At 39.0% G+C, this 24,247-nt stretch overlaps 1 long non-coding RNA gene across 4 annotated transcripts; it reads right to left on the reverse strand.

Moving 5' to 3' along the window:
- Nucleotides 1-8,327: 8,327 nt before the first annotated feature.
- Nucleotides 8,328-21,259, reverse strand: LOC307016493. Of its 4 annotated transcripts, none has more exons than XR_013801828.1 (8): nucleotides 20,972-21,259; nucleotides 18,154-18,338; nucleotides 17,699-17,767; nucleotides 16,575-16,686; nucleotides 11,855-11,923; nucleotides 11,053-11,148; nucleotides 10,882-10,954; nucleotides 8,328-10,535 (listed from the first exon to the last, which is right to left on the reverse strand). It is a non-coding gene; the product is annotated as an uncharacterized lncRNA (long non-coding RNA). The 4 variants fall into 4 exon arrangements; XR_013801829.1 differs by having other exon boundaries at nucleotides 11,053-11,161; XR_013801830.1 differs by having other exon boundaries at nucleotides 11,053-11,196.
- Nucleotides 21,260-24,247: the final 2,988 nt, after the last annotated feature.

Genomic DNA, 24,247 nt, shown 5'->3' on the forward strand with positions numbered 1-24,247 from the left:
GCTGCAAAGAGCTCACTAGATGCTATAGGCTACTTTGGGTATTTAACAAAGTTGTACAAACTCTTCTCGGCCTCCACCCATAGATGGGACATCCTGCTGAAACATGTCAAAACAACCCTGAAATCGTGGTCAGAGACCAGATGGGGAAAGCAGGATAAAAAGCATTGAGGCAGTAAAGTACCAGGCTGGGCAAATCAGAGAGGCTCTTCTGGAGGTGACCATATGGTATGACATCCTCTACAACAGGGGTTTTCAAAGTGTGGGTAGGTGAGCCTCCCCTCAGAGAACATAAGAACAGCCGCGCCCCCCCTCCCAATTATTATTGCTGTTATTATTATTATTATTATTATTGTTGTTGTTGCTATAATGCAGGGGTATTCAATTGCATTTCAAAGAGGTTCAGTAAGAGAAAATGTAATTAAATGCTCTGTTTTCGCTGTCTACCTTCCGCCACTTGAAATTACTCCGACTGTTTCTCTCCTCTTGTCGTGTCTCTGTGTGTGTTTGAATCTATCGTGCTGACTGCACCGATTTGATTGGCTGAGTAGCGTCACCTCCTTAAAACATTAAACAATAACTTTTTTAAACATTTTTATTTTTATGTTTTAAACATATTGTATAAAACTCCCCCACTACTTGGACTATTCCTTGCACCCCTCTAGAATAAGCCCGAATGGTTTCAACCATATTGCATCAGTAATGTTTACTTGTTATTATAACAAGATCGCAAGGACGCTGGTAGCGATCGGAAAATTGAGTGTTGTTCAGTTTGTGTGTTGTGGAACATGCGTGTCCGTGCATGAAAATATACCACACACCCAATTACAATTGCATGTTCAATTCACTACCCTGGAAGTTAAAACAGCTGTTAAAGTTGGAACAGCCTGTGGACAGCCGTTCTTCCTTGCATGTCAGTCGCCAACACCTTCTTACAGAGGACAGGCACATCTAGCTGCAGCACGACCCGTATATTTCCGCACGCCGTGTTCTCAAGACATATATTTTTTAACATTTTCAACATGTTGGATAAATCCTTATATGCCCCCGGTAACACACTGAACGTCAACTTTGCCTCCTCATTACACTCACCCCTACTTTAGTGGGAACAATGAATCTGCGTCTTTGATGCACAGAGGAATAAACGCAGATCACCCTCTGGCTGCAGCCTTGACCGGTACTTGCTTTTTATCAAAGTCAATGCGGAAAACCTGCACTCACACAGGTAGGTGGAGGGGAAGGGAATGAGCACTTTTACAGCCTTTTTGGCGCGGTGGGGGAACTCGGTCTCCATAGACAGCCACAAGTGGGCAAGTGTCACTTTACTCGTCTTTTTCTCGTTCTTTTGTGTCTCACGCTGCGCCTCCCCTGAAGCTCTCTGGCGCCCCCCAGGGGAGGCGCGCCTCACACTTTGAAAACCACTGCTCTACAAGATCCAGCATGTGAGCAAACTGATGCAGTCATCCTCCATGCAGTTAGATGTGGCTGTCGACCTGCTGAAGAAAACAGGAGATTCCCTCACCTGCTACAGAAGGACTGGATTTTCTGATGCACAGACAACTGCAGAGGAGATGTGTGAGGAGATGAACGTGGAGGCTGTTCTCAGACAAAAGCGGTTGAGATCCACAAAACGGCAGTTTGGTTATCTCCAGATGAGCCTATTGATGATGCACTTAAAAAAATGGAAATCACATTTATTGATGTGGTTGTGGATACAGCCCTCTCTTCACTGGATGAGAGATTTCAGCACCTTGGCATCTCAAATCTTGCTAGAGCAGCAAATCGATCGATATACTTATCGGATCTGCACAAACAAGCTTAGCTAACATGCTGAGATTCAGCAGATTATCTAGAAATATAAGTATCATCACTGAGCGATAAGAACTCGAGAGAGGGGAAGCAAATACACACAACACATGACGCGGCTTTAGGTAGGAAAACACGGAGATATGCTCACCTTTAGCTGTTATTCTGATCAAAAGTCGTGTTCAATGGCATTAAAACGAGAAACGCGGCTGAAGGTTGATTCAATGTGTCTGTCACTTTGAACAATTATTGATAATCCATAATTCAATTGTTATGTCAAAAACTGAGCTTTAATATTAGCTGCTAATGAAAGCCTCCAGAATGTTTGACAGCTTCCTGTTTCGGCTCAACCCAGTCTCATGGCATTTCGTGTTCACCAACACGATTTTTAATGTATTGATTCGTGTTCACCAACACGATTTCCCCCTTTTTTTCGTGTTGCACAGCATGATTTTAAAAGCAATGTATTTCTATTGGTAGTCTCACGGCATTACGTGTTATAGAAGGACCGGAAGCTGTGTGGTTCATAAAAACATGTTCTTACTCAATATCAACCCACAATTATTGCTTTTAATCCCCAGCTATCGTTTAGGACTACAGTCCCCGTGATTCATCTTCAAGCTCTGGGATTGGATGTTGGAGTGGCAGTGCGCCAAGGTTACGCCTAGCGTCAAACATGACACTGTTTGAAATTGAACGAAACCACGCCAGACTATCCAAAACTGGAATCGAACGCCCCCCCAGAACTACACACGCTGGCTATTGTGTTTCGCAAAAATATTCTACGGGACGTCTCTACTGAACGTTTTCGTTTTTCCCACAATTAGAAGTTGCCATGACATTGGTGTTATCAAATGTAAAACATATAATTAATAAATGGGTGAAAATCGCTTGTGTCCATAATGCGAAGAATTAATATATACCCACATGACAGCTCATTGTTACTTTGTAATTCCACTCCACTACAATACAGAGGTTAACCTGGTATTTTTACTCCACTACACTTATTTGAGTTACTTTGCAGATTCTGACTAATGATGTGAAATATAAACAACCCTTAAATCAGACTTTAGTTACACCTGAGTAAAATTCAGGGTAGGTGATTGTCAAGTGCCAACAATCAGGAGAGATATTTGATAATTGGTGCTTGAGAAGACTAAACATTTATACGCAATTGACATGAATGGAAACGAGTAAAGTACATTCATTACTTGTTATTCTCTAGTTAATTAAAGACTTTATAATGGCTATTTTGCACATCCCTTTCAAGATTTTCAAAGGTTTGACATATCATATACACAACTACGGTGTATGCAATGAATGAAAATCTTGGGTCACAGGTTCCTCAACAGTGCATTACAAGACATCTATCAATATGTGTGTATACCTCCACCATTAAACTGCACATTTCTTATACTATCTACATACATAAGAGTATAATGAATGTGTATAATATCAGTTAAAATAAGTGCTTCAACATAGTTAATCCTACGCAAAGAAAATATATTTCCCCATATATTAACTGTCAATATATTGCATTATTTTGTTTTCTGATTTACTGGTTAATTGAAAAGATTTAATAAAGGAAATCTTGCTGTTGGCTACACCAACTGATACTGATTAATAATCAACCTGAAAAACTTATTTATTCATATCTACAAAATATATTGAAGATATATAGAATATTATAAAACGGACAAGTCAAATCAAGCAATCTGATTGGTTCTTAGCCGTGATATACTGAGCGTATACCACGGGTAGAATTGTAAGTTACTTTTCACAACAAGTCAGTATCCCTCCGCGTCTGAGAAAAACAGTATACCGTTGGGCTTTCATACTGGAACAAGAAAGCAGCGGAGAAGTAACGGGGCAGAAGCCCTCCTTTTTGACGCAGCGGTCCAGACATAGACATCAAACGGCAAAACATATTCAGTGTGCAGTTCCTTTGGCATTAGGGCAGGGATATCTAGATACTTTTGACGGTTTAACATAATGAATTGTGCTACTTTTAAAGCAAGCAACGATGTTTTCAAATCTGTAATCAAAGAGGTCCGCAAAAACGCTATCGACCAATCAGATTGCTTGATTTTGACTTGTCAGTTTTATAAATATATTTAAATTTCTTCCGTTACGAAACAAACTTACAAAGCATAAAATGGAAACATTTAAGATTAACTTCGACCTCCGGGGGGGTCTTACTATAGAATTGAGGAGTGGATTGAGCAGTGCCTATCTCCAGAAAAAAAAGCACCTAAACTACGACATGCAGAGCTACGTGAAGAGCAGGTAGACCAACTGGAAAAGTACCACCATTCAAAAGCTTTTTGATGCGGGTCTTGAAACAAAGCAGAGAAATTATGACCGTTAGTGGCCACAGGTGCGAAAACTCTCCAGAGCTACTTGAAGCCCAATCTCGGGGACCGGAGAAAGTGGAGCAATATTCTCGCCACGCCAAGCAACAGCCTCGACCAACCTCAACCTATAGCTACAAGTGACCACGTAAGCAATGCTACTGATGCTGGACAGTTTTTCAGTGGATGCACAATAAACAGCAACATACACATTAATGTAAATAAACAGCCAAATAATGGATCAACGCTCTCTGTCTAATATGTTCGCTTGCTGTTAGTGTTGTTGCATAGCAACCACCTTGCCCTATGTTTTGTGTAGAAGGCAACGGAGGGACTATTTTATTTTGAACATCATTGTTTACTAATAAAAACTATTTAAATTAGAGTGTATATTTTTCTTTCAAATTGCCACACTTGGTAACCGTTTTATAAAAGCAATAGCTCACTTCAGGCCGTGATATATGCTCATTATATCACAGCTAAGGGGCGTGGTTCGGTCCGACGCGAAGCGGAGGGTCGACAAACTAGCTATTGTTTAAATATATAGTACATACATGTCCCCATATAATTGTGAATATATATAGTAGCCTACATGTCCCCATATAATTGTGAATATATACTACATACATGTCCCCACATCTGAATATAGAGTACATACATGTCCCCATATAAATGTTAATATATAGTAAATATATGTTCACATATATACACAACCAATGTATTATATATATTTACATATATTACTCAATATATGGAAAGCGGCAATTACTGATGTATTATCCCATATATTGCAATATATTAACACAATATATTATTCCATATATCAATATATTGTAATATATTAACACAATATATTAACACAATATATTATTCCATATATCAATATATTGTAATATATTAACACAATATATTATTCCATATATCAATATATTGTAATATATTAACACAATATATTAACACAATATATTATTCCATATATCAATATATTGTAATATATTAACACAATATATTAACACAATATATTATTCCATATATCAATATATTGTAATATATTAACACAATATATTTAAGCAATAGCTCACGACAGGCCGTGGTATATGCTCATTATATCACAGCTAAGGGGCGTGGTTCGGCCCGACGCGAAGCGGAGGGTCGACAAACCCCTTAGCTGTGATATAATGAGCATATATCACGGCCTGAAGTGAGCTATTGCTTTTATAAAACGGTTACCAAGTGTGGCAATATGAAAGAAAAATACACACTCTAATTTAAATAGTTTTTATTGGTAAATAATTATGTTCAAAATAAAATAGTCCCTCCGTTGCCTTCTACACAAAACATAGTGCAAGGTGGTTGCTATGCAACAACACTAACAGCAAGCGAACATATTAGACAGAGAGCGTTGATCCATTATTTGGCTGTTTATTTACATTAATGTGTATGTTGCTGTTTATTGTGCATCCACTGAAAAACTGTCCAGCATCAGTAGCATTGCTTACGTGGTCACTTGTATAGGTTGAGGTTGGTCGAGGCTGTTGCTTGGCGTGGCGAGAATATTGCTCCACTTTCTCCGGTCCCCGAGATTGGGCTTCCAGTAGCTCTGGAGAGCTTTCGCACCTGTGGCCACTAACGGTCATAATTTCTCTGCTTTGTTTCAAGACCCGCATCAAAAAGCTTTTGAATGGTGGTACTTTTCCAGTTGGTCTACCTGCTCTTCACGTAGCTCTGCATGTGTAGTTTAGGTGCTTTTTTTTTCTGGAGATAGGCACTGCTCAATCCACTCCTCAATTCTATAGTAAGACCCCCCCCGGAGGTCGAAGTTAATCTTAAATGTTTCCATTTTATGCTTTGTAAGTTTGTTTCGTAACGGAAGAAATTTAAATATATTTATAAAACTGACAAGTCAAAATCAAGCAATCTGATTGGTCGATAGCGTTTTTGCGGACCTCTTTGATTACAGATTTGAAAACATCGTTGCTTGCTTTAAAAGTAGCACAATTCATTATGTTAAACCGTCAAAAGTATCTAGATATCCCTGCCCTAATGCCAAAGGAACTGCACACTGAATATGTTTTGCCGTTTGATGTCTATGTCTGGACCGCTGCGTCAAAAAGGAGGGCTTCTGCCCCGTTACTTCTCCGCTGCTTTCTTGTTCCAGTATGAAAGCCCAACGGTATACTGTTTTTCTCAGACGCGGAGGGATACTGACTTGTTGTGAAAAGTAACTTACAATTCTACCCGTGGTATACGCTCAGTATATCACGGCTAAGAACCAATCAGATTGCTTGATTTGACTTGTCCGTTTTATAATCACAATTATATGGTGACATGTACTATATATATTCACAAATATATGGGGACATGTATGTACTATATTCACAATTATATGGGGACATGTATGCATGTAAGACCATGTATGTACCATATATTCTGAACATGAGTGCAATATATGTTCACAATGAGGAGAAATGCATGTTCTGATAAAAAAAATCTTTCATTTAATTTCAAACCTTTATTTATGCAGGTGAATCCAAATTAGATCATTGATTTCTTTTTCAAGGGTGACCTGCTGCAAGTAGGTTCCACATGAATACATATAAACATAACAGAAAAACTAAAAGGACATCATACAGCATATTTACAGCGACTACAGTTTACATAGCTAGTAACATTTACAGGTTCCAACAGTTTCCGATTGGATAGCATCTATCCTTGCTTTAAAAACATTTAGTGGAACCAAATTGCTCAGCTTCCATTCCTTTTGCAGACTGTTCCAAGTTAGCGGAGCTGCGCATCTAAAAGCTATGTTCCCTAAGACAGTCCTAACAGTTGGCACATTTAATAAAACAATAGCATTTGAAGTATTATTTGAATTATTTGAAGGATTAAAGTAACGTGTTATGGCAGGAAAGTTCAATCTGGTATATTCATTTTAATGTCACCTTATATAGAATGTGTGTTAAACTTGTGATTTCTGCATTGAGTGACTTCTGCCTAGCAGATACCAAGAAGAGGCCCCTAGGGTCTCTCTGTTAATTATCAATAGTCCTTGCAATCAACAGGGGAATTCCCGGATACATTTTCAGATATAAGGCAGTTAAAGTCTTGTAGAATTAATGATTTATCTCCTACAGACCCCAAAAGAGGCCTTGAGACTTGGGTCACCCAGCAGTAAATGAGATAAAGGTCCTTTTGAGCTTATCAATAAAATGTATTCATTCCTAGTAAGCTGACTTTGGGGTGAAGGGAAGTTCAGGGAAGCCATTAAGCCACAAGAACAATTAACTTCTGTTAAAGATACATGATAGGATGTTTGTGTGTGTTGAAGATGTTTAGGGGGAATGAGTGTCCTGTCAAAGAGTCCTCTGTCATGACGCCAAATCATTGATTGGGGGATCTGCCTGAAGGCAGAGGGACAGAAACACACACACACACACACACACACACACACACACACACACACACACACACACACACACACACACACACACACACACACACACACACACACACACACACACACTGTGAAGCAACGGATGGAATCAACAAACTGACTTACTACCTGGGATCCCGCCCAGAAGGGAAACCGACCAATGGAACACTGCCAACTCACTGTCTAGCTCGCTCAGAAGTGAACTCTGTGTATAAATGTTGTCATCATTTTGAAGATCGGGGCTCTTGTTTTTGACTTGCCGTTCCTGAGACGTGTCTCACACGGTGGTAGAACCTGAGCCCGGAGTACTCTGCAGAGTGCTTCGTGATTACGTGAAGTATTTGTATGTTTCCACCGTTAAAGCAGATTGTTGTTTAACCCTTATCCTGGCTGCTTTGAATTTTTCCTTCTTTTGAGAACCCGCTCATATAGGAACGGCGCGGAGCAGAGATTCTGCCCCAACACATTCGATCTCAGGCAGTAGCCACTTACAATTCGCCGTGAGATCAGGGAGCAGATGTACACTGAAAAAGAAAGGCCGTTGGATTAACATGATTTTAATATGGAAACCGGTTGCACACATTAAAAACATGTGTACTCAAAACTATTCCATTTTGTTAAAGACACACAACTATGTTATGTCAAAGAAACATGAAAATGTTAAGTTCATTTGAATATTTCCTTTAATATAGGTATATTCATTTATCCTATGTTTAACCAACATTACTTTTAATGTTCATTTTAGGCTTTTAATATGCTCAGTATATTTCATTTGTACTTGTTAAAGCCACATTAATGTTTTGTTTAAACGACATGCTATAGTTTTCTGTTTAATCTACCTAGTTAGACCCTCCAGAAAAACGTGATTCTGCAATCGCAGAATTTACCGCATAATCAGCAAAATGGCGCAGATTTTTAAAATGCCGCATATTTATCAAAAGGCCGCATAATCCCCGCATTTTTCCACACAAAGTTGAAAAAAAAAAAAAAGTTAACTTGTGACGTCATCAGCTCGCGCATCACAGAATGTAAACAACACTGTATAGAGTGAACGTGTGGAGCTCACACGATAGAGAAAACACCAAGATGAAAAAATCTAATCCATCTAATTTACCGACGAACATTTCTACTAAAGACCGGGCAAAAAGTGGGGGGAAACTATTCTGCACCCCGTGCAACTGTGTGTTGGAGCATAAGAGAAAATCGACGGTGACGACCCACTTTCATTCATTCAAACATTCGAAAATGCTTTCTGCTGCTGCAGACAAGAAAGCCAAACAACTCACGGTCACCGAGGCATCAACCTCCAAAACCCTTTCGAGGGCTACAAGAAACGAAGTGAGTAGCCTACAAGATTGAAGCTGGTCAGATAACGAACGAGTAAATGAAAACAGAATGAGGCGGAGAAGTGTGTGTGTGTGTGTGTGTGGGGGGGGGGTGTGTTTGTTTGTGTGTGTGTGTGTGTGTGTGAGATTAAAATAGCCCAATTGCTTTTACAATAAATAAACATTCAATGTGTTTAATTGAATAGTGAAGGGGTTTAACGTTAGTGGCAGGTTGTGTGTGAGAGAGAATAAATAAGACAGCCCAATATTTAAAAAAATTGTTATTCTTTTCCCCCGCATATTTAGCAACTTTCCGCATATTTCGCAACTTCCCGCAATTTCACCGCATAAAATCACATAAAAACCCCGCATGTTTAATCGCATAATCAAGGATTTTAGCCCGCATAATCAAGGATTTTTGCCCGCGTTTTTCTGGAGGGTCGACCTAGTGCTCAAGGGGTACATAAGATTATTTATTTCATGTGAATAGAGGCATCTCGTGCATTCTTCTACAGGATCCATCCTAATCTCTTATATCTACAGCATTTATCATAACATTTTAAAACAAATAGTCAATAAAGACAAACACATTTCTTTGAACAACATTCATGTATTTTTCTCAAAAAATAAAACAATATTAACAACCACCACACATCCAGATGAGATATTGGTTTTTCCATCATGAAGCCCCAGGAGAATTAACAAATAGATTGAAAATAAAGAAATAGAAGAAATAGAAAATGTTTGTGATGAATGCACATATACATTATTGTGTTAGAACACAGCAAGGAAGCTTAAAGGAAACTATTCTCCCGACCAAAATAAAGGTTTATTGTGCCAAATGGCAAAGAAAGGCTTATTTTTGTAACTCATTCATAGTAAACAATTAACAGAAAATGTCAACGCCTAGCCGAAAAAAGGAAATGTTCTTGCAAATCCATTATTTAAATAGTAACCTGCTAATATGAAAGGGCACTTTAATACAAAAAAGCAATGGCATTGCTTTGGAAAAATACATGGAAGTATAATAATGGCCTGGTTTCTCACCAGATATGCAGTAAAGAAAGTATTACAAATAAAAACAAGAACTGACATTTTGAAGTTAGTACATTAGTACAATTAGTGCAATTAGTACATTCTGAAACACATGACAAGTGGTACATTCTGAAAACACATGACCCCAGGAAAAACCCACATTTCTGAAACATGCAAATCAAGCAAAAAGCATGAGCAAAGGAAGTGCAAGACAGTTGTATTGATGAAAGTCCAGTATGAATGCTGTAAAAGCTCACAATGGTCCATGGCAACGGCTCACTCAAACGCCTGGGCTTTCTTGGAGAGCATGTTGTCGTCTAGCTCCATTAACATTTGCTGGAGCACTTCGAACGTGCACTTCAGTTTAGGGGGGTAATTCAGGTTCATTGCATACATTAGTCCAAACAGCATGGTAGCAGCTAATGCAATGTTGTCCACATCAGTTAGTAGGCTACCTGTTGGCCTTCCAGGACAATCTGTCCTCTGGTCTCATCTGTCATCTGCTCTTATGGTGGAATTGTGTTTGACGACATAAAGTCCCACTGTAATCCCCTGAATGGACCGCAGAATGACGTCTTCATCTTCTGCCTGCAGAGTGCACAGTCACAAAAGGAACAGAGTGAGATCTAACAAATCAATACATATATATACCCATTACTAAGTCCCTGTGTTTAACAAGTACATTTGGTCAGATTTCAGTACTTTTAAGCCTCCTTGTTATCTGATATACTCCTGTCTGACCTGATAAAAAATGTTTCATTTCCTGCATCTGTTTTAAATTAAAAGCCCTCTAGCTTTTCAGTGTAGTCTGGCTATTAAACAAAAAACAGGGATGTTCACATACTTTAGGCTATATACTATGTGGTGTTTCAATAAATACATATTTTAACGCCCAACAAATAAAATCAAAAGGTCAAATATTACTTCTACTGACCACAAACTCTCTCATTGAGGTACACACAAAGCCCCTTGAGAAGACAATCCCGGCCTAAATCGACATCATCACCCTAAGTGAAGGGGAATTAGAAAAGAAATAATCAATTTTGCTCAATGAAATGTGTACACTATAGACTCGATGTATAATTTCCTTAAAATGAATTCTTACTTGAGTCATGTTTGACATAATACAGTTCAGACGCTGGCCTATCTGTCCTCCTCTCTTCTCAAAAACCTTCAGAAGTTTGTCAGATAGCACATCCAGCTGAGAGAGAAATCTTGATTGGAGGGGCAGGGTTGTTACACGCTTAAACTCCACATTTATCAAAGAAAACAAAATATCACAGTCATAAAAATCATGAAATCATTTCATTTTCTAATGATGTTATGATTGTAGTTGTGTGTTTGCCTCAAAACGATGCAGAGAAACTAGTCCATGCATTTGTTACTTCAAGGATAGCTTATTGTAACTCTTTATTATCAGGGTGTACCAAAAACTCAGTTAACTTGCTTCAGCTGATTCAAAATATATTGACCAGAGCACGGAAAAGGGACCACATTACTCCTGTTTTGGCTCTATAGTGAGAATAACTTTTTATATCAAGTACGAACAACCAGGTTAGACTACATTACATTTCATTTAGTTTACGTTTTTTTCCAAAGCGACTTAAAATAAGTATTACTGTAATATAAGACTACATATAAGAAACACCCTTATAGCCATTTCAACAAACAAAACATTATCACTTTTGTGAAGGAGGCTTTATCGCAGAATGTTTGGCTTTTGCCTCTCACTTTCTGAATAACTTTTGCCAAATAAATCAGAAAATGTGTATATCCCTGCAATGTTTGCAATGTGTAAATGTTATGAATAAATATTCAGAAATTGTCAGACTAATACCAGTTTTCAATTAGTTAAAGATCAAGTTTAAGTTAGACAAGTAAATCACACAAAACATTTGAATACTCACCATTTACTACAGAGCATTTGGAACAATGTTCAAAGCAAGGCTGAGGTCAATCTTCTCCACACCAATTACCTTTCACAGAAAAACATATTTGAAATTATTTCATTATTCACACACAAATAAAACAAAAATGTTCTGCTCCTTAAAGGCGACATTTACCATTTAATTATGTACCTTTAGGTTAATATGAACCGACTTTGGCCGAGATGGGCGCCTCCAGTGTAAAAAGCTACAGTAGCCTATACTAATGCAATGAGTACAACTTTGTACGGAGCCATACACATCAGCGTTGCGAGCGTGCACTGCAGCAGCGCGCAGCGCCCGTCATGTGACGAGGAACAACCAATCACAACCGATAAACATCTCAACTTCCGTAAACACAAGTGTACGGCAAATATGGAAGATAAGTTAATTTCACAGCGGGTGGATCGTAACCCTTACTTGATCTGTCCGGCATGTCCCCCATATTCATGGTATGTGCACCGCTGCTAAAATGTAACACAATCATTAATATCCTCCACTTTCCAGTATCAAGTGTCGCTTTCCGGGACACACCCCCACACACAATATTGTGTCCCTGTTTTGATCTGTGTGTATTTACGGTATTTACATGAACACAGAGTGGATCAAAGCAGAGACATAAACACAGTTTTTTAGGGAAAACACTGCGGTCCCACAGACAATATTGTATCTTTAAAAATCAACACCTTAAATGGGTAGAGATGGTCGCTTAACGTAAGGTAGGCCTGCAACCTGCATCAGCGCCCTTAAAAGTCGGCACAAGAGTAGACATGCAGAGCCGGACCGACGCAGTAAAGTTCTACACCGCCTGACAGCAGACATGAAACCATAATTTAAAACAAGACGTACCCTATAGACATGCAAACATAAAGCAAGGTCATCCATCAGATATGACTCCCCCCTCCCCACTGAGCTCGGTTTAATGTGCATAACTTTGGGCAATGTTCATAGTTTTAAATATTGTAAATCAAGCAACTGTCGGACTTACGCTCTACAAATACTCAGAGTATAAAAACACGCTAAACAAAAGTCAATCAATATAAACTCACCTTATGATTCTCATGGCTTTATCCTAGCTAACACCAGTGAATGACAATGTTTACACATTGACAGCTGTATTTACGTTGCTCGTTGTAACGGCAAATGTGAACTCTGCTTTTTGCAAACAATGCGTCTTGTGATAACCTATAACTATGGCGAACATTTGATGACATTAAATAACTTTAAATAACTTTTACCTTGTAGAGATGTTCTCGGGACAGAACCAGCTTACTCCGATGCGGGAAGAAAAAATTGTAATACTCCTCCCCCCCTTTGTTTAAAAAAGAAAAAGCTTCAAATTTTTAAAAATAAATATATTTTGCATTTTTTTTCTGCTTTACATCTTGTCCATTAAAGTGCCATATTGTTCAGGTTCAATTAAGAAACTATTAAAGTACAGGTTTGAGTCCGACCATATTAATTTGTGAATAAAATATTTCTAAATAATAATTAGAAGCTGATTAATCGGCTGCGGAGCAATCTGCTGACGTATGTGCTCAGTGGGCGGAGTTGCAGAGACAAACATAACTTTTTTCTTATTTCTTAACATGATTGAGACTTATAGAACGTACACCCCTCAAGATTAACATAGTTCTACATGATTGATTCATGTTTCGACGAGGAACATGAATAAATGATGTTTCATATATTAAATGCATATTTGCGAATTGAACAACCCCAATTTCCCCTTTTTTTCAGTGTAGGATGGAAGTTTCCCTAACATGGCTTTATATATAAAAATGTACCAGTGACTGAGCCTCCGTACAGTTAGCGAAGGCAAACCTGCCCTTGCATACAGGGTACAATGATGGGTTAATGCTTTACAGTTTGTCACAAATCTCAGTGCACTGTGATAGGCGGCATCTAACTTTTCCAGGCAATGGGCAGGTGCATTCATATAGATCAGATCACCATAGTCCAGCACAGGTAAAAACGTCACAGTGACTAGCCTTTTCCTGGCCTCAAGTGAGAAACAGGACTTGTTTCTGAAAAAGAAACCTAGCCTAACCCTCAGTCTTTTAAGCAGGTTATTGACATGAAGTTTAAAAGTGAGACAATCATCAAGATACCAAGGTATTTGTAACAGGCAACCACTTCAAGTTTTATTCCTTGCGTAGTTACAATATCTACAACAGGCTCTGGTGTCTTTTTAGCTTTTGAAAAGAGCATTACCTTGGTCTTATCAACATTTAAAAGAAGCTTAAGCGCTGAGAGCTGAGTCTGAATAATTAGAAGCTTAATTTGTTTTTTTCTATCAATGTGTAACAGTTATCAAAATACTCATTAAAAGGACAAGGAAAGAATAAAAGAAAAGGCCTATAAACAACACATTATGTAATGACTCAAGAACATTTTCATGTAATTATGTAATAAAACCCACATTTTGTAATAATCTGCTGCATTGTGTAACAGCCTGAACGCAATATAAAATACATTTCCCTGCATTTTGTAATCAATTATTACATTTTGCAATGGTTATTAAAAAAATGCGTGAGTTGCCCTTTTAAAAAACTGTAATATTCATTATGTAACCATAACCAAACTGTAAATATATCCCAAAATTGATGTTGATATACATGTTGGCTAATGAATATGGTAACACTTGATCTAGATTTGCCCAATGAAAGATATTCTACTGAAATATTTTAAAATTATGAGTAAGGATGATTCATGGTTGAATAAATAAATAAACAGTTGTACGGTTATTTTTTGCAACTCATATTGTAATAACCACAGCAATATGTAATAATATATTTCAAAATGTGGCGACATGTATTACATATTTGCATTGAACTTGTTTACTTCATAATGGGCAAATTATTACAAAAGGAGGTGTTATTACTAGGGCAGGGACTTTAACGCGTTAATTAAGATTAATTAATTACACAAAAATTAACGCGTTAAAAAAATTAACGCATTTTAATCGCACTTATTTTTGCACCGCGGAAAGTTTCTCACTGGATGAGTTTCAGGGGTACCGATTATACTGGAGCACCAACTAACGTTCATGACTTCAGACAACAACAAACCACAGTGAACAATAGTCAAACATGAACGAAGAAGCTGATGAGACCGCTTTGGTTGGCTCCGTGGATAGGACATTTTGTTTTAAAAAACGGACGGATGGAAGCGTCAATAAGAGCATGGTTGTTTTTTGCAAATTATGCAAAAAGGAATTTGCATATCACCGCAGTACATCAAGCCTCAAGTATCACCTCAATGCAAAACATATAGCAGCTAGCGTGGAAGCTAGCGTGGACGTTAGCCCGACTCGGAGTACAAGGAACCACACCCAATTCGCGTTGATCAAACAGTGGCCTATGCAACAGAGAGATTTTATTTTTCATCAGGATATTGGAAGAATAGGAGGGATTGAGGTCAATCACTGGCACTTTTTTATTTTATTTTAAATGGTACACTTTATGTTGAACTATTTATTACGTTGTTGGTGCAACTGGCGCTTTATGTTGAAATGTTTATTGTTTTGGCCAAGGTTATTGAGAGAGTTGGACTGAAATTGATTAGAATTTTTAAATCAACTATTGGTAAATCAACAAAGTCTGTTATGGCCTCTGAAGCAACAGAGAGATGTTTTCTAATAGTCAGGGTTTCCAATGTTCTGAATGTACTTGAAAGTATTGTGTTTTACTTAAAAAACAAAGTGTTATAGTTTACAGAAGGTCTACCTACCTATAGGCTACCTGAATCTCTGAAATGTACAATATTCCTAAATATGCTATTGCTACACTTTATGGCAAAAATGGCACTTTTCTGTTGGTCTTGGTTAAGTACCACCTTGAAAAAAATCAACAATGTTTTGTTGCTTAAGCTTATGTATTCAGTCATTATTCAATGGTATACTAAAATCCATGTGAAAAAAATTGCTTCTCACTGTTCTCAGGTCAAATATTTATATGTGATTAAAAATGCGATTAATTTCGATTAATTAATTACAAAGCCTCTAATTAATTAGATTAATTTTTTTAATCGAGTCCCGGCCCTAGTTATTACATAATGAAGGGAACATGTATTACATTTTGTATAGGTATAGTTAATAAATGATGCATTGTTATTTCATACAGGGCCAAAAAGAGCAGTCTGTTATCCTATTTATGTCACGATTCTCATGTTATGTCACGTTTATAGTTTTGTAGGTTTGGGTGTTTTTGCTGTTTTCCATGTGATGTTTTCCTTTGGTTTATTGTCTGGTCCTTTCCCCTGTTTTTTTCCTCTTGTCATTAGTTTCCCTGGTGTGTCTAATTATCTGATTATGTTCACCTGGGCCCCTGTGTTTTCTCCTCCCTCCTCACCTGTGTCTTGTTGTGTGATTGAGTCTTGTGTGTATTTAAGTTCTGGGTTGTCTGTCTGTCTTGGTCGGTTCGTCGTGTTCCCTGACTAGTTCTGCGGTGAGTGTTCTGTTTTGCCATTGTCTATATATATATATATATATATATATATATATATATATATATATATATATATATCATAGCCTTGAAATAAAGGAAGTTTCAGCTGATATCTGCATTTGGGTCCTGCTTGTTTCACAAACCGTGACAATTTAACAATCTTGTTTTTTGTTTCACCTGGTGACAACTTTAAACATGAGCTGATCACTCATTAAAACAAGGTCCGGAATAGGGCCAAAAAAACAGTCTTGTACCCTATTTAATCGTCCATCTTGTTTTTTTCGTGTCTTAACTCTCAAATTCTTGTGTTAATGGATGTTCATATATCTGATGTCTTAGTCTCTGGATGGTGGTTTACTACAGCATCTGTGGAACAGAACAATTACAAATAATTAGAAGTTCACAAAAGACAGCAGTAATTATAATAATATCTATATTAAAGCATGGGCTGGCTTGGTGAATAATGTGGGAATACAAATAGTGGAAGAATAGGCTTTGTACATTTTCGTCTGAGTGTGGCGCTACTGGTTGGTATATTTTATGGAATTTGGACCAAGCATCTGCATCTGTAACAGCTCTGTTTAAACTGTTTTAACTGTAATTGCATTCATCTTTAAAGGTGGGGTAGGTAAGTTTGAGAAACCGGCTCGAGATACACTTTTTGTTATATTCCATGGAATGCTCTTAACATCCCGATAGCAATGAATATCTTAAAGGTATTATAGGTAAGTTTGAGAAACCGGCTCGAGATCGCTAGAATTTGAAAATACACAACCGGAGAAAATCTGCCACTTCCTTACAGAGCCCCTCCTCCAACCCACACGCACAAGACCAATGAGGGCACGAGATAAGTTTGTGCACAGATGGAAGGCTGACAGGCAGGTAGGCCATCGTCGTGCTTTTTACAGTACTACGGCTTCCACAGATGACATTTTTGTATGGATTTTTTCATCAAAGCACTTAAGATATTCATTGCTATCGGGATGTTAAGAGCGTTCCATGGAATATAACAAAAAGTGTATCTCGAGCCGGTTTCTAAAACTTACCTACCCCACCTTTAAGTGCTTTGACAAAAGATCCATAACAAAATGTCATCTGTGGAAGCCGTAGTACTTTAAAAAGCACGACCAATCATTTTAGCCGGCCCGGCTGAAATGACTGGATGGCCTACCTGCCTGTCAGCCTTCCATCTGTGCACAAACTTATCTCGTGCACTCATTGGTCATGTGTGCGTTTGTGTGTGTTGGAGGAGGGGCTCTGTAAGGAAGTGGCAGATTTTTTCCGGGTGCATATTTTCAAATTCTAGTGCACTCAAGCTGGTTTCTCAAATTACCTACCCCACCTTTAAAAGACTACTTTTATTGAATGAGAGTTTTACCTAGCACAATGAGCCTGGAGTGGTGGGAAGGGAAAACTGGGCCTCGGCATCGGCAGGAGTTGTAGTCGCCTATGAGTATTATAATTTAGATGAACAAAGGCATAAATAGTAGTAGAACCTTTATTTAGCCAGGAAAATCAATTAAGAACAAATTCTTATTTACAATGATGACCTGACAGGAGGCAAAAGGTGTCGTGAGGGGATGGGGTTTGGGAGGAAGAAAATAAAAAGACAGACTCTGGGCACTACAGAACCCAGGAGACAACACAATGACACAGAGCAGAGATGACAGGCATAGCAGTTAAACATATGTTGTGGTTCAATCTGTCATTAAAATAATATAGAACATTCATCCATTCATTCCTTCATGGCAAGGATAACTAAGCTGAATAGTGAATAAAGTGATATGTGAAAAGTAAAATTACAGTGAAATTAAATGACAGTGCGTTCCTCACCACTGCAATCTGGCTCCTCTTTCCTCGTGTCTTTTGGGTCTGATTCCTCACTACTGATGTCTGCCTCTGCATGGGCCCTCTCTCCTTATTTCTTCTGCCTCAGTCACCACTGCTATCTGGCTCCTCTGTCCTCTTAACTTGTGGTTCTGCAGGCTTAGTTCGACCTATGAATTTCAACAATGCTCCTGTAAAATAAATAGATATAGTATTATGGGTCAACATTAACATAACATACACTGGAGAGCAAAATGTGAAATTCCATTGACTGTAGGCAACATATTATCCAAACAATTGTCAGCAGGGGCAATAACAACTAAAATGTGAACTAACTTGAATGCATTAGTCCACAACACATAGCCTAACTAATGTTAGCCTACATAGTTACTAGCATCATTCAGAACACATAGACTAACTGTGGTTACATTATTTAACTAGCTCATCATCTTCACCAGTCAGAAAATGTCCGTTAGCCGCGGGGCTATGTCCCGCTGTTAAACTCCATTGACTTGTGCTAAAATGTTAGCGATCTAAAGGTCCGCTATTTTTGGCTGTTTTGGGTCAACTTCAGTTGACTGTAACATCGAAAAACTTCGAAATGGAATGTTCACAAAGCTGCGGACCGGTTATACACCTATACACGAGGGAACTAAGGGCGCCGGAAGTGGGTGGCCATTGGCCCCCCCACTTTACAGCCCTGCCCCACATTTTCGCAGAAGCGGATGCCGCGGAACACTGTACACATCCCGTTTCAACAATTCCCCTCTACTCTAAAGTCTCATCTAAAAAGAACGCCATCTGATCTAGCTGTGTATATTTTGTTATTTTTGATTGTTATATTCAATCTCATTTGCTACTGGCCTTTTTGAAGCTTGTAAAGGGAAGAAGACAGCTCGCCTCTCACTCGCCACTCTGCTGTTCCACAGCGCCGCTCCCCCTCCCTCCGCTGACATTATGAATGTAAGGCATAGTAATCATAGATAACACGGCAGGATCCGTTACAGTTTGTTTTCATCTGATTTCAAATAAACAAAGTCTTGGCTTTCAGAATATTAAACTTGTTTCGGCAAATTCAGATGATAAATACAACTTTGAAGCTTGTGACGGCATAATTACAAGCGGAGAACGGAGTAACTTAACGTCACAGCAGGCATAACAACAGCCGGTGTTTCTTGTGAGTGTTTTCCCCGGGAAACAAACACAAACGCAAAAATACACAAACACACACACACACTCGCTTCCCCCAGAGCAGTAATCCAAACGAAAATATCTTCCCTCCGTTTCTACTTTGATCATTTGCTCCGCTAATAATCAATCAGATCGATGGATTCCAGAGAAGAGGAAAGGCCTTTTTCTCAAAATGATGACTCTGTGACAGTAATTATATAATGTGACATATTTTACTTAATATTTGGAGTACAAAAACAATCCTGATATCATTAGAAAGCTAGGAATCTCCTCTTTCCAACAGTGTATACAATTCAAAATGTGTCTTCGTGTCAATGCGACTAATTTCGATGGAGCAGCTCACTTTGCATTAGGTAAAATAAAGCAGGCAGACATAACAGGAAGAATATGTACATTGTAATCCAATAAATATAGGACATTGTCACACCATTCAAATGTATCCATGTAGCCTACATTACAACCAATAAAAAAGCTTGTGTGTTTATTTGTTACGTTGTTTACTTTATTTATTACGTCATTCTGTGTGTGTCAGCCGTCAACCTATAGATAAACTTGCAAACATGTCACATAAGAAAACAAAATACTGTCAAACTAAACTGAAATTCAATAACTTGAATGTCACATCCCTGACATCCGCAACTCCGGAGCCTGGTCCTTCAACCATAGAACCAGCGCAGCCAGATGAACCCCAAAGCAGCAGTTCTGCGGCCGCAGACACTGTCAAAACCGCCGCCGCCGCCGCCATCGTTGAACCGAAACAGGCTGGTTCCGACTTCATGGAGGTTTGTTGTTGGGACATTGTGACGGGCAAATAAAAGCTTATTTGGGTAAAGAGAAAGGTACTTCAATGCAGAATGCTACAAAAACAGAGAGTGGTTAATTCTTTGCAAAACCACTAAACGAGCCTTCTGTGAAATATGCAAATGTGCTGCTGTCAAACGGCTTGTAACTTTCTCCAAATGTGGAGATGACAGCTTTGTAAATACTGAGTTAATAACTGGAACTTTTCCCGCTTACTTCAGTCAAACACCAGTCAACATTCAGTTAGTCAAACAAGAGCTTAGCTGGAAAAAAGAAGAGATGGAATGAGCAACTGCGCTGTCATGTGTGTGGGCTGGACCAGTTTAATTTACAGGAAAGGAGTGAGCAGAGGGTCGAGTTGTCCATTCTTGTTCTGTTTTCTCTGACTATCTTCCTCCTGAACACCCTCTCAGATTTGTATTTGCTCACGCTACTAAAGAGACACGTTACCATGGAAACCAAACAATGGTGTAGCTGTATTGAAGTCCGAGTGGAAACAGTAACATTTGGTGCGTTATGTTAGAATGAAACAAATCAGATTTAGTCAGAAATCGGGAGAAATGCGGGATAAATATGACCCCGGGAGGAAAACGGGAGTCTCCTGCGAAAATCGGGAGGGTTGGCAAGTATGTCACATACACACGCACTTTTTGGCCCCCCCCACTTCTGAAATGAATCCGGCGCAGCCAACATAGCTAATTTAACTAATGTTAGCTAATGTAGCTGTTGTAGTGCCGAGAGACGGGACATACGGATTAAGCAACTAGACTACTTGTAGTGTAAATGCAGAATTATTTCAATTTAAAATAGTTTGAAATGCTCACACACATACCTGACTCTCGTGCTGTATTTTCCTCTCGTTTTCCCGTTTCGAAGCACCTGATGAATGCTTTCTCTTTGACACTCACTTGACAGAATCAACAGACAGAGGCGGCAACGCAGATTTGAATCTGTTATTCTTTCTTTCTTTCGTGTTTATTGGCGGTTGGCAAACCAACTTGTAGGTGCATTACCGCCATTTGAATCTGCCAATCAGATCAATCTATTGCTGGAGAGTGGGGGGGGCCTCCCCGAAATCTGTGAGATTGATTGGTGATGATCACGTAATGTGTCCAATGAGAACGTTAACACGTTTTAGAGAGTTATGTTTAGCGAAGACGGAGGTCAGCCACTGTCAGCGGAAGTGGCGCATTCGATTACTGTTTGGGCTGTCTGCCATGGATGGTCTGCATTCCACTCCAAATAGCCGGTCGGCCGTAATATATGCATATATATTTATATATATATTTATATATATAAATATATATGCGTGCATATATATATAAATATATATATATATATGTGCATATATATGCATATTTATATTTATATATATATCTGTATATTCCATCCATCCATCCATCTTCTCCCGCTTATCCGTGGTCGGGTCGCGGAGGTAGCAGTTCCAGCAGAGAGCCCCAAACGTTCTTTTCCCTGGCCACATCAACCAGCTCTGACTGGGGGATCCCAAGGCGCTCCCAGGCCAGCGAAGAGATATAATCCCTTCACCTGGTCCTAGGTCTACCCCTTGGTCTCTTCCCAGCTGGACGTGCCTGGAACACCTCCCTAGGGAGGCGCCCAGGTGGCATCCTAACTAGGTGCCTGAACCACCTCAACTGGCTCCTTTCGACGCGAAGGAGGAGCGGTTCAACTCCGAGTCCCTCCTGGATGACCGAACTTCTCACCTTATCCCTAAGGGAGATGCCAGCCACCCTGCGGAGAAAACCCATCTCGGCCGCTTGTACCCGCGATCTCGTTCTTTCGGTCATGACCCATCCTTCACGACCATAGGTGAGGGTAGGAACGAAAATGGCGCGGTAGACAGAGAGCTTTGCCTTCTGGCTCAGCTCCCTTTTTGTCACAACGGTGCGGTAAAGCGACTGCAGTACCGCTCCCGCTGCTCCGGGCAGCATGTCCTCAACAACATACCTGGCAATCAATCTGTTTAGTTGACTCTGGGTCAGAGACCTGCACGGGTCTGATTTTCAAGACCCGCTCCCGCCCCGCACCCGCGACGTGCAATACCGAACCCGCCCCGCTACCCGCACATATTACCAATTAGTTCCGCAACCCGACCCGAACCCGCATATATATATATATATGAGCAGTGAAAACGTGCAATTATTAACACACGCAGTTGCATATTTCTCTCAAAAAGCGTGGGATGTTGGTTATTCTCTCTATCTAGGAGGACACCAAAAGCCTCCCAGACGTTGGATTTCGCTCTTGAGGAAGTGTTGGAAAATGCTGTATTCTCCGCTAGAGAGCTTCACCTCAGCCATTCAGAATGTGGCGCGCTCAGAAGCAGATTGATGCGCTGCAGAGGTTATGATTATGCACGGTCCCTCGGGGGAGAGGTCTGAGGATTTAAACATTAAACTAAATTATTATTATTTAAATATATTTATTATGCAACACCCGCGACTCGCCCGGCATCATCTTTGTTTTACCCAGAACCGAACCCGGAAATAAGGCAGCATGTCCTCAACAACATACCTGGCAATCAATCTGTTTAGTTGACTCTGGGTGACAGGTGGCGATTTAAAAAAATTGTTTTTTGGCTGTTTAGATGGTGTTGCTCCACCTGGGTCACTGCCGGTGGTTGAGATGGTGGGGTCTTTGGCGACTAGTTGTATAGCCCCATGTACATTACTTAGGTGCTTCAGGAGATTGCTGTTATTCGATGTGGACAATGCTTTCTGTCCTGCACACAGTTTACATTTTACTGTAATATTTTTTGCATCCTTTATCCCCACAAATTGAAAATAGTGGTTATATTTCCAAGTTGCAAATTGCAAATTACTTCTTATACTTCTTCTATGCGTTTTCTTGACCTGTATCTGATCTTGAAAAACTCTGGTAAGTTCTTTTTATTTTATTTTATAATATCATGTAATTATTTAATGCTGCTTGGTGTGTGTTAAACAACCTATGTGCATCTGTTGTTTTTTTATTTTGTAACAGCACTATGGCTCATAATGATTTAGAAGCTTTGGGAAAAGTACCCCGCTATGTACAAATACTATGGTGTAGATTTTTTAATCAAATCTTTTTTCTTTTTTTGTGTGTGTCTCAGTTCAGGAAAGTCTGAATCAAATACGAATTGGAATATTAGAGAGGATTAACTATTTTGGTGGAACCCCATATGATTCATTCCCTGTGGAAAGTGGGTATATATGTATTTAAAACTGTATGTGTTTGTATCTAGCTTATTTTTTAAAATCAAATATGTTTTTTTTTTTTTTGCTGATGTGTAAAATATCCAAAATAACGTTTTATATACTTACTCTCTTGTTAAAAGGTGATGAAGTTTGCAGCGTAAGCCAGCCATCAGTGTACCAAAATCTCCCCTCTATGGAGTTTACACACAGCCTACCTTCTGCGACAAGTGCTGATCTAAGTTTGATCTTCAGTGATCCTCTCACACACCATCCCTCAGTGAGCCAGACAGACTCGTCCCCTTGTAACGCCCCCCCTTCAACAGGTCTGATGCTAACCCCCCAACACAACTAAGGAACTTGTTTTATTTTTAATGGCCTAGGCAGATTATGGCTTTTTTCTCTTGCCAAGATACTTTTAGACACACTTTGAGGTATGCAAAACCTTAAAACTAGAAAATGAAGTACATTGTCTGATTAGATTTTTTTCTTAAAGACTGTTTATTGTAAAATGTTTATTTATATAGCACCTTTCAACACAAGGCAATTCAAAGTGCTTTACAAACATGAAAGACATTAAGAAAATGGCATTTAAAAACAGTCATTAAAAAGCAAAGATAATAAAATAAGCATTAAAAGACAAAATACATGAATAAAAGTTACAGTGCAGTTTAAGATGTGAATAGTTCAATTAATAGCAGCGGCAAAAAGAAAAGTCTTCAGCCTGGATTTAAAAGTAGTAAGAATTGCAGCGGACCTGCAGGTTTCCAGATATTTGGAGCATAATAACTGAACGTTGCTTTTCCATGTTTATTTCTGACTGGGGACAGAAAGCAGACCAGTCCCTGAAGACCTGAGAGATCTGGATGGTTCATACTGTAGCAGTAGGTTAGACATTTACTTTGGGCCTA

Source organism: Notothenia rossii (genome assembly GCF_949606895.1).
Source record: "Notothenia rossii genome assembly, chromosome: 1".
NCBI lineage: Eukaryota > Metazoa > Chordata > Actinopteri > Perciformes > Nototheniidae > Notothenia > Notothenia rossii.